The sequence below is a fragment of the Penaeus japonicus genome, unplaced genomic scaffold (assembly GCF_977035675.1).
Source record: "Penaeus japonicus unplaced genomic scaffold, GWHDUDI00000001_assembly GWHDUDI00000018, whole genome shotgun sequence".
Lineage (NCBI taxonomy): Eukaryota > Metazoa > Arthropoda > Malacostraca > Decapoda > Penaeidae > Penaeus > Penaeus japonicus.
In genome coordinates, this window is record NW_028234420.1 from 32,203,242 (window position 1) to 32,213,370 (window position 10,129).

Here is a 10,129-nt window from a genome sequence, read left to right on the forward strand (position 1 = left end):
CGATTGGGTGTGATTGGACAGTTGCGAATGGCGTAAGTGGAACAGTTTGAGGATTCGAAGTTGATATTACGCAAGAACGCTGTGATTGGGAAGGTAAGAAGAGTGATTGGGGAGGTAGATATCGGTGTGATTGACCAGTTGATCGTTGATTAAAAGACGTGATTGGTAAAATGTGAATGAAGTGGTTGGGTGTACACAAAGGGAAATGAAATGGAAAATATCACGAATTGTTAAAAAAAAATTTATCAATAATTCTAAAAATCAATATTATACACATGTGTTTATTAACTACGTAGAAGGTTGCTGTTTATCAACAATCAGATTTGATAGTTGATGATAATATATGTGTGTGTGTGTATGTGTGTGTGTGTGTATGAGTGTGTGTGTTAATTAAAAACATCATAACATGTTTATAGCATGTTGAATAAGGGGGTAAGAAAATTGATTTCTAGTCAACCTTTTTCAACCTGTTAACAATGACCTCATGGGTAATTAAAACAACGTCAGGTAGTTAGCATTGTCTAAGTAGTTATTTTTCTTTTAATAGTAGTAGTAATACTAGTGGTAGTTTAAAGAGAAACGACAGGGTGACAAGTTAACACACACCCTCCCTTTTATGAACATTTATGAACGTGTTAAATTGGTGGTTATAAACAACATAGTTAACATGGCGGTTAAAAAATAAAAAAAATCTAATTACGGTAGTTAAGAATATTAAGTTGGCGGTTCGCTGGCTAATTTTGACAAAGGCCTTGTTAGGTAATTAGGAGGGGTTACTTACCAATTAAGAAGCCTTCTCGAGGTAATTAAGAAAAAGTTTAATTAAATAAATGACTTCACCGAGTAATTAAGAGAGGATTCGAAAAGGTGTCCCTCTATTATCTCTCCCTTAATAGGTAGTTAAGAAAGTGATGAGTTTATGGTTATAAACGATGTGGTTAAACCTGGCGATTTAAAAGTCCAGCAAAGGTAGTTAGGAATAGTAAATTAATAGTTTACTGATGCCAGCAATCATCTCGTCATTTAGATGAGACAGGTCATTTAGTGAATGAAAATAGCCTGTTCAATTAATTAGGAAAATGATAAGAGAAATACAAACGTAAAACGAAAAAAAAAACGGAATCTGAAAAAAAACTAGCATTTCGCAGGGCAATTAAGAAAATGTTAAATTATAAACGGTACTGTCAACTTGGCGATTAAATTGGTTAACTTAGCGGTTAAAAAAAAGAATAATCAAAGTGGCCGATTTGGCGGTTAAAAAGGTTCTTGTTGGTATAATTAAAAAGACTAAGTTGGTAGTTCTCACCTGATGTTGACAACGAGCCCGAAAGGTAATTAGGAAATACCAATTAGCGATTAAAAGAAAAAAAAACTTTTCCGAGTAATCAAGAACAGTTTTATTATGTAATAGTAGTTAAGAAAAAAAATATATATATATATAAACCTTAAGTCTCTACTATCTTCTACCTTGTGCAGTAAAGAACGCGTGGTGAATTCATTGCCAACAACACGGGAAAGTTAAATGGTTGAAATTAACTTTTTGCGACAAACGAATTAACGAATGGATTAATCTATCGCCGAGTAGTTAAAAGAAAATTGGAAAATTGGTTTAAAAGACATAAAAACGACGCAAAGATGAGGTTTACAGAAGATTCGAAACACGTCCTTCTGACATCAAAATGAAGATAGAAAAAGAGAGTGTGTGTGTGAGAGAGAGAGAGAGAGAGAGAGAGAGAGTGTGTGTGTGTGTGTGTGTGTGTGTGTGTGTGTGTGTGTGTATGTGTGTGTGTGTGTGAGGAAGAGGGAGGGAGGGAGAAAGAGAGAGAAAGAGAGAAAGAATGACTGGGTCACCATCTGTGGAAGGGAAAAGGGCATTCGGCCAAGAAGAGCGAAACTAGAGGATGATAGGAAAGATAAGTTATAAAAACAGGGAAGACTTGATACCGGTGTGAAAAAGGGCCCAATGCCTCGTCCCTCGAATACCAAAGACGGGAGAGGGAGAAAAGGAAGAGGGAAGACGAATGGAGGAAAAGAGGAAACGACCGGTTTAGTGAAAGGGGGGAAAGGAAGATGGAGAAGAGTAGTTAAAATACCTAAATTGGTTGACGAGAGAGAGAGAGAAAGACCTAAAGACTCAGAAATGGAGACAGAAAAGAACAGTATGAAAAGAAAAATACGTAGACGAGAGAGAAAGAAAAAAAGAAAAAACAACAGGAAATAAAGACATCGTTCATCTAACTTTAGAATAAAGAGAGATAAAATATGAAAATAAATAAAGGAGACAGCATGATAGAGAATATTAGCTAACCAAGACGACAAAAAAAAGACATCCCTCTATCTCTGAAATAGACACAGAACAGACAGTAGTATCAAAAGGAGACACTTTTTCACTAAGTTATATTCAATAAATGAAAAAAAAAAAAATCAACCACTGTAAACGACGCAAAAACAATACAAGAACACGCCACAAAGTCCGAAATAAACAGAGGAAAGAAAGTGATATCAATAAAAAGGAGACAATGTTCCATCGAACATTATAATAAAAGAAAGAAAAAATAATCAAATTTCAACCAAGACCTCAAATACGTCCGGAAATCAACACAGAAACAGAAAGTAATATCAAAAGAAAAAGAGTCAACATTTACCAACAAGTAAATATAACACTAAAAGAAATAGACAAAAAAAAAAAAAAAAAAAAAAAAAAATCAACCAGCAAGAACAACGCAAGCCGAAGACGTCCGAGCTCGACCTCCGTTACGACGTCTGCCGCTCGCATCCCGCTGCGTCGAGAGAGACGGCTTCAGACACACACACTCACATCCCGGAAGTTGAAGATGAGAGTTGATTTCAATTTGCACGATCATTTATATGCAAACGCGCGCGCATGTGTGTGAGTGTGCGTGTATATATCTTCCCCGTTGGCCGAGAGGTGCGTGAATTATGCATGCCTCGTCTTGGCGTCTTTGTGCATTACGCTTTTAGAGAGAGAGAGAGATGGGGGGTTGGGAAGGGGGGGGGCGAGGGAGGATTTCAAATCATGAGGGAGAGGAGGAGGTAGAAAGAGAGGAGAGGGAGGGAGGGAGGGACGGGAGGAGAGGGAGGGAGGGGGAGGGGGAGGGGGAGAGGGAGGGATGGATGGAGGGAGGGAGGGAGGGAGAGAGAGAGAGAGGAGGGGGGCGAGGGAGGATTTCAAATCATGAGGGTGAGGAGGAGGCGGAAAGAGAGGAGAGGGAGGGAGGGAGGGAGGGAAGGGGTAGAGAGAGAGAGAGAGGGAGGGGGAGAGAAAGAGAGAGAGGGAGGGAGGGAGAGAGAGAGAGGGAGGGGGTAGAGAGAGAGAGGGAGGGGGGGAGAGAGAGAGAGAGAGAGAGGGAGAGCAAGAGAGAGAGAGAGGGGGGGGGGGGGGGAGAGAAAGAAAGTGAGAGATACTGACAAAATGTGTAGAGATCTAGAATCCCAGAGAGAAGTGAAAGACAAAGAAAGTTATAAGAAAAATAAAATAAACATAAAATAAACATTCGAGGTTCTCTAAGATCCAGAGCACAACTTTACTAGACTTACTAGACAGGACAGCTGTAAGTAGCACCCAGGGCCCTCAGGCTATCTTAAGAGAGGGGGAGGGGGAGGGAGAGACCAGGAGGAAAAGGGGGGGAAGGGAGAGACCAGGAGGAGAAGGGAGGGGGGAGGGGAGTTGCTTCTCCGGAAGGGGATATGGGGGTGGGGGGGAGGCGAGGTGGAGGGGGGAGGGGGGAGGGGGGAGAAGTCGTAGTCTCTCTGCTGCATGAATGGAGGCGAGAGATGCGATACGGAGGGGGGAAAAACTAGAAATAATGAGTGTCATGCAAGTGTCATTGTCAAGATCCCTTCAGGCTTGCAACTGTGCGTGTATCAGAAACATAACTAGATTGTGTTGCAAGTACGACACGTCAGCACTGGTAGCAAGATGGCAATAGTAATGAGCATGACGGCACGGCAACCCTTAATGCAACTACAGTCCAAATCAACAAATGCAATAATATTGGCAATTATGAAAATGACAATGATTAGGAAAACAACAATGATAAAGATGATGGTTATACTCTGCTCTCTCTTCCTCTTCAGTCTGCTCTTTCTTCCTCTTTAATTTCCTCTTTTCTGTTTTCTCCCTCTCAAATTTGCTCTTTCCCTCTCAACTCTGTTATTTCTCCCTCTCAAATTTGCTCTTTCTCTCTCAAATTTGCTCTTTCTCCCTTTCAAATTTGCTCTTTCTCTCTCAAATTTGCTCTTTCTCCCTTTCAAATTTGCTCTCTCTCAACTCTGATCTTTCTCCCTTTCAAATTTGCTCTTTCTCTTTCAACTCTGCTTTCTCCCTCTCAAATTTGCTCTTTCTCTTTCTCTCTCTCTTATCCAATTTGCTCTTTTCCTTTACCCTCTTTCAACTCTTCCGTTTTGACTTTCTCTCTCAACTCTGCTCTTTCTCCCTTTCAAATTTGCTCTTTCTCTCTCAACTCTGCTCTTTCTCCCTCTCAAATTTGCTCTTTCTCTTTCTTAACTTTCCCATTTTTCCCTCTCAAATTTTCAATTATCCCCTCTTATCCAGACTTCCTCTCTCTCCTCTTATCCAGACTCACCTATTCTACTCTTATCCAGACTCCCCCTCTCTCCTCTTATCCAGACTCCCCCTCTCCTCTCATCCACACTCCCCCTCTCTTCTTATCCAGAGTCCCCCTCTCTCTCCTCTAATCCACACTCCCTCTCTCCTCTTATGCAATCTCCTCCTTCCCCCCCATCCCCCTACTCCACCCTCCCCCTCACAGGCACCTTCGCCTTCAACAAACGAAGTACTCTGGGGAACGGAAGGGGGGATGAGTAGGGAGGGAGGGGAGGGGAGGGCATAGAGAAGTAAGGGAACGAGGGGGAGAGGGGGAGGGGGAGGAGGGAGAGAGAGGTGAAGAGTCGCTCAGCCCCCCCCCTCCCCCCTCCCCCTCGAGGGTCAGAAGAGAAGGCTACTGAACGAGTTACTGTTTTTTTTTTTTTTTTTTTTTCTTATAATTGTAACAGTGAGGTGAATAACATAAAACAACAGCTGGACTTGCCTTCTTAATCACGTGCACAAAGAAGGAAAGAAAGAGAGAGAGGGGGAAGGGAGGGGGAGAGAGAGAAAGAGAGAGAGAGACGGAGAGGGAGAGAGAGAGAGAGACGGAGGAGAGAGGGAGAGAGAGAGAGAGAGAGAGAGAGAGAGAGAGAGAGAGAGAGAGAGAGAGAGAGGAAAGGGGGGAAGGGAGGAGAGAGAGAGAGAGAGAGAGAGAGAGAGAGAGAGAGGGGGAGGGGAGAGAGGAGAGAGAGAGAGAGAGAGAGAGAGAGAGAAGAGAGAGAGAGAGAGAGAGAGGGACGGGAGAGAGAGGAGAGAGAGAGAGAGAGAGAGAGAGAGAGAGAGAGAGAGAGAGAGGGGAGGGGGGGGGGTTAAGGAATAGGGAGGAATAGGAGACAGGGAGAGTAAAAACGTAAGAAGAGTGAGGGATAGAAAAAGAGAGGGGATAAAGTAGAAATAGAGGAGAGGAATGACAGACAAAGAGAAGATAGGCATGTATATTTCTTAAAAGAGGGTAAGGAGTTACCATGGGGAGAAAGGAAAAATACCAATGGAGTTATATAACTGATCAATCTTAAAGGACAAATAATAAACCTGTTTCTAACCTGAAATTACGACACATGTTTTCGTTCTAAATTCCCCTTCCTCTCTCGTTTATTAATTGCTCCTTTTATCCACTCATTTATCACAATCTCATAAACATTCACCCGTAAAAATAAAATCCATAACAATTCAAAAATTAATAATTCTTAAGCTCGTATCCCTCACCTTCTCTCTCTCCCGCGCGCGCGAAGCCTCCAAGGTCCGTCTTCTTCCGGCGCCATATTTTTTTTTCTTTTTTTTTCTTTTTTTTTCGGCCACTGAACCTTGCTCGCTCGCCGCCGACAAGTCGATCATTCGCCAATTCAAGTCCAGCGTTGAATCCATGTGCCAGTTTGTATCTTCTCTATAATCTTCTTTCTTCCTATCTTTTCTTTTTTCTTCCTCTTCTCTTTCTCTTCTCTATTTTTTCCTCCCCTTTTTTCTTCTTTCTTCCTCTTTTATCTCTTGCACCTCTTCTTTTCTCCTTCTCCTCCTTCTCTCCCGTATTAGCCCCCCCCACCCCACCTCACCCCCCTCTTCCCTTGGTCTGGAATGTTCTGGCTTGTGTTTACATTGGGATGAAGGGGAGGAGAGGGGGAGGGAAGGGGAGAGGGGAGGGAGGGAGGTAGAGAGGGAGAAAAAGAGACAGAAAGGAACAGGGAGGGAAAAAGAGAGAATGAGAAAGAGCGAGAGAAAGGAACAGGGAGAGAGGGGTGGAGGTAAGGATAAAGATATGAAATAAAGAGAAATATTGAACAATGAGAGGGGTAGTAGGGGTGGAGAGAGGAGATAAAACAGGGTGAGGGGGAAAGGGAGGAAAGGGGGGGGGAGAGAGAGAGAGAGAGAGAGAGCAAATGGGGGAGAGGGAGACAGAGAAGAGAGAAGAGGGTGGGAGGGGGGAGGGAGAGGGAGAGGAGGAGCCCCGGGCCAATGACGTCACCACCGAGAATATCCTCAGGTGCCCGGAGGATACGGCCGGCGTCCCACAGGACCTCGACTTATACCCTTCGTGTTCGTCCAAGGAGATGAGGAACACACGGTCAGGGGGGGAGGGGGGAGGATGATAAGGTAGAGAGGGGGATGGGGAGGTAGGGGGTAGGGGCAAGGGGGGACAGGTGGAAGAGAGGGTATGGGTAGGGGTGGGGTGGATGTGGGATAGAATAGGGGGAGGGTAGGTGGGGGGGAAGGGAGAGGTGGGAGAGGATCTAGGGAGGAGGGGGATGGCGGGGGGAGAGGGGGATATCGCTGGATGCTAAAAGACCTTGAAATATACATCTGTGTTAATTCTTCCTTCCTTCCTTCCTTTTCGTTCTCTATTGTTTCAGATTCATTCTTTCTCTTCTCTTTTTTTCTTTACTTGCTTACCTTCATTATATTTACCTTCTCTCGCCTTTATCCCAAACCAACTAGTGGTTTCTTATTTCCTATCCTTTCTTCTCTTCTTCCAATCCTACTTCTTGTCTCTTTAATTTTCTCTTTCCTTCCTCTCTTCTAAATATTTATCGATTCCCTGTTTCTCTCATTTCTTTCACCCTTTCAATCCAACCTATTCTGTCTCTTTCTCTCTTTTCTCCCTTCTTACAATATTTTCCGTCTTTCTCTCTCTCTTTACTTCCCTCTTATAATCCCAATGTTTCCTTATTTCTCTCCTCCCTTCCCCTCTCTCAACCCTACATTGATTAATTACATTCCTTTTCTCCTCCCCTTATCTATCCCTTCCCTCACCTCCCTTCTTCCCCCTTCAACAATCCCCTTCCAATTCTTTCATCTCCCCCCCCCCCACCTTCCCTTCCTCTTTTCACCTCCCTTACTATCTATCCACCAATTGCCACCTCCCTCATACAACTCACGGTCTCATTAAGACTGTTCATGTAATTCCGATAACAAGACCTTGATGGACGACGGCCAGGAAGCACCCGAGGAACAGGTAGGTAATGCTGATAACGCCGTGACTACTGAGATCATTGGTATCGAAGTTAGTACCAAGGGCGGAAGAAAATGGAATACGGGAAAGGTGTGTTGGCGGGTGTTGGAAGATAAATCAGGCTATTCGTAAAAGATGGCGAGTTTATTGCCTAAATTGAGAAAGTAGGTGCCTGTAATCTGTGACTCTTCAATGTACAAATGTAACGTCAGCTAATAGTGGTAATAATGAAAATGAATTTTAAAAAATAAATAAACTGATGAAAATGGAAGTCATGGGAGCTGGTATAACATAACAAAGTTGATTCCGAAAGGACATGCCAAAACGGATACCAATCTTGGCATTTTAAACGACACAGTAATTATACAGGTACTCCAAGTTACTAAAACAAAGAAAAAATAGAAACTAAAAATACAGATACGAAACCTAGCAACCGCCAAAGAAAAGAAAAGAAAAAGACAAATAGTTAATAAACATAAACAAAAGACACGCTGTAGATGCTAAAGATTCCCCTTGGTACCAAAATGGCGTTCCACAAGGCACGCGCTGACACCCGACCTGTGTTCAGAGCGCCTTCCTGGCACCGCTGATGTCCCGGTGGCGTGAAGACACACTGATAGCATCGGGAGAGGAACTAATGATGTCTCGCCGTTGTGGTAGTGACTTGACAGAAAAACAAGAGAAGATCGGAATGCGCTTGTTTAATTTATTGTTTGGCTGTGCGTGAAAGAGAGAGAGAGAGAGCATGTGTGTGTGTAAATAGATGGGTAGGTAGGTGGACATGTAAATAGATAGATAAATAGGAAGTAGAAATGTTTTTGTGTATCATTTCATGCTTACATGCATGCACAAACACATATGGTGTGTGTGTTTGTGTGTGTGAGAGAGAGAGAGAGAATATAAAAAACAAAGTGAATTAGCGAAAGAGAAAGAGTGAAAGAAGCGGGAGTTGCAGACTGACAGCCAGACTAAACGCAGCATTCAAAGTGAACCCCAGCGCGCTTTGGCCCCGATGAACACATTGCCATCAAGCCATCAAGAAGAGATACTGTTCATTGAAGGAGAACGGCAGACAGGCAGGCAGGCAGTCAGGCAGTTAGCCACCCTCGCCCCCCCCCCTCCTCCCCCCCACCCAAGCCAGCGGAAGAACTCCATCCATCCCGCGAGAAACGAGTGAGCGAAAGCCAGAGGAACGGCAGGTAAATCACAACGAGTGCGGCCACCTCGCCAACCTATGAATGAACACGCACCTGGCATTGCGCGCACATCACCTGGCCGAAATATGAAACAGAAATGTGTGGCGGATGCGCTCTCTGGGTCACCACGCCGGGCTCCTGTGGCTGTTGACTGTTACATGGCACGTGTATCACTCCCCAGCCTTAATTAGCTAGTTAAGAGTTAATCTTACACTTCCTTCCACACACTTGAGCGAGCGGCGAGGCGCTAATCGCCCGCCTTCGGGTACGCGGCTTGGCTCGGGCTTCGGGTTCGTTCGTATTTCGTTGCGTTTAGGGTGAGTTTATCCGATTTCTTTTCTTTTGGGGTGAAGTATTCGTATTTTTTTTTTGTGTAGGATGTATTGAATTGAGATTATCACGTGCTGCGAGAAAGAACCGCAAAAAAAAATGCACAATAGGAAATATTCCCTGACCTGTTCCATGAGCATCCTCTTTTGACTAAATAATGTGTTATGACTTAAGCCTAAGTATTATTCTACGACCTTGAGGCAACGGTTGAATTGTAAGAGGAAGTTCAGGAATCTATTACCAAGTAAACACAATAAGTTCTTTGTTTCTTTCTTGTTTGAAGTGATGACTCCGTATGTCTTCGTGTGTCTTTGTTAGAAAACCTCGAGTCGTTTGAAGGAGTTCGAACTGCGCGGAACTGTCACTTGCCTTTTTATTATAATCAAGTTTAAATTCGTTACATTTATTCTCTTTTATGGCGTGCTTTTTTTCTTTCTTTACTAGAGCGTGACATGTGTACGTGCGTGGCGTTTCAGTTATTTCAAATGCTTTTGGCGGGAATGGTCAGTCTTTTGTTCAAATGTAACGTATTGTGTGGATCATCATTATCATAAGTATTATTGAAATAGAGTTTCCAAAGATATATTATCATGTCATGGTTACATTCGCCTTGTGTGTGTGTGTGTGTGTGTGTGTGTGTGTGTGTGTTTAGGTATGACTTTAGTATACATGACTTCAATACATCAATAAAATCTAAAGAATATCTTATGGAATATGCCACTTTTTTATATACACAGCAGTCGTTTTAATGAAGATCATTGTAAGCATCTGTTTTTTATCATCATTGATTCGAACGGACGTCTTGTTAATCTCTCTAGAAAATGCTGAAGACATATTCTACGTCTTTTCCTTCGGCTAAGTATTTTACGATAAAGAAAAAGAAAATCACATTTGCGTTTAAGCAGGTTTAGGGTAAGCATCTTTGACATGTGGACAGACAAAAGAAGCACATCTTTAAAAAAAGAAAAAGAAAAAAAATATTGATTTATAAAAATAAAAATAAATCACAAAACACTTTCATTGATAACA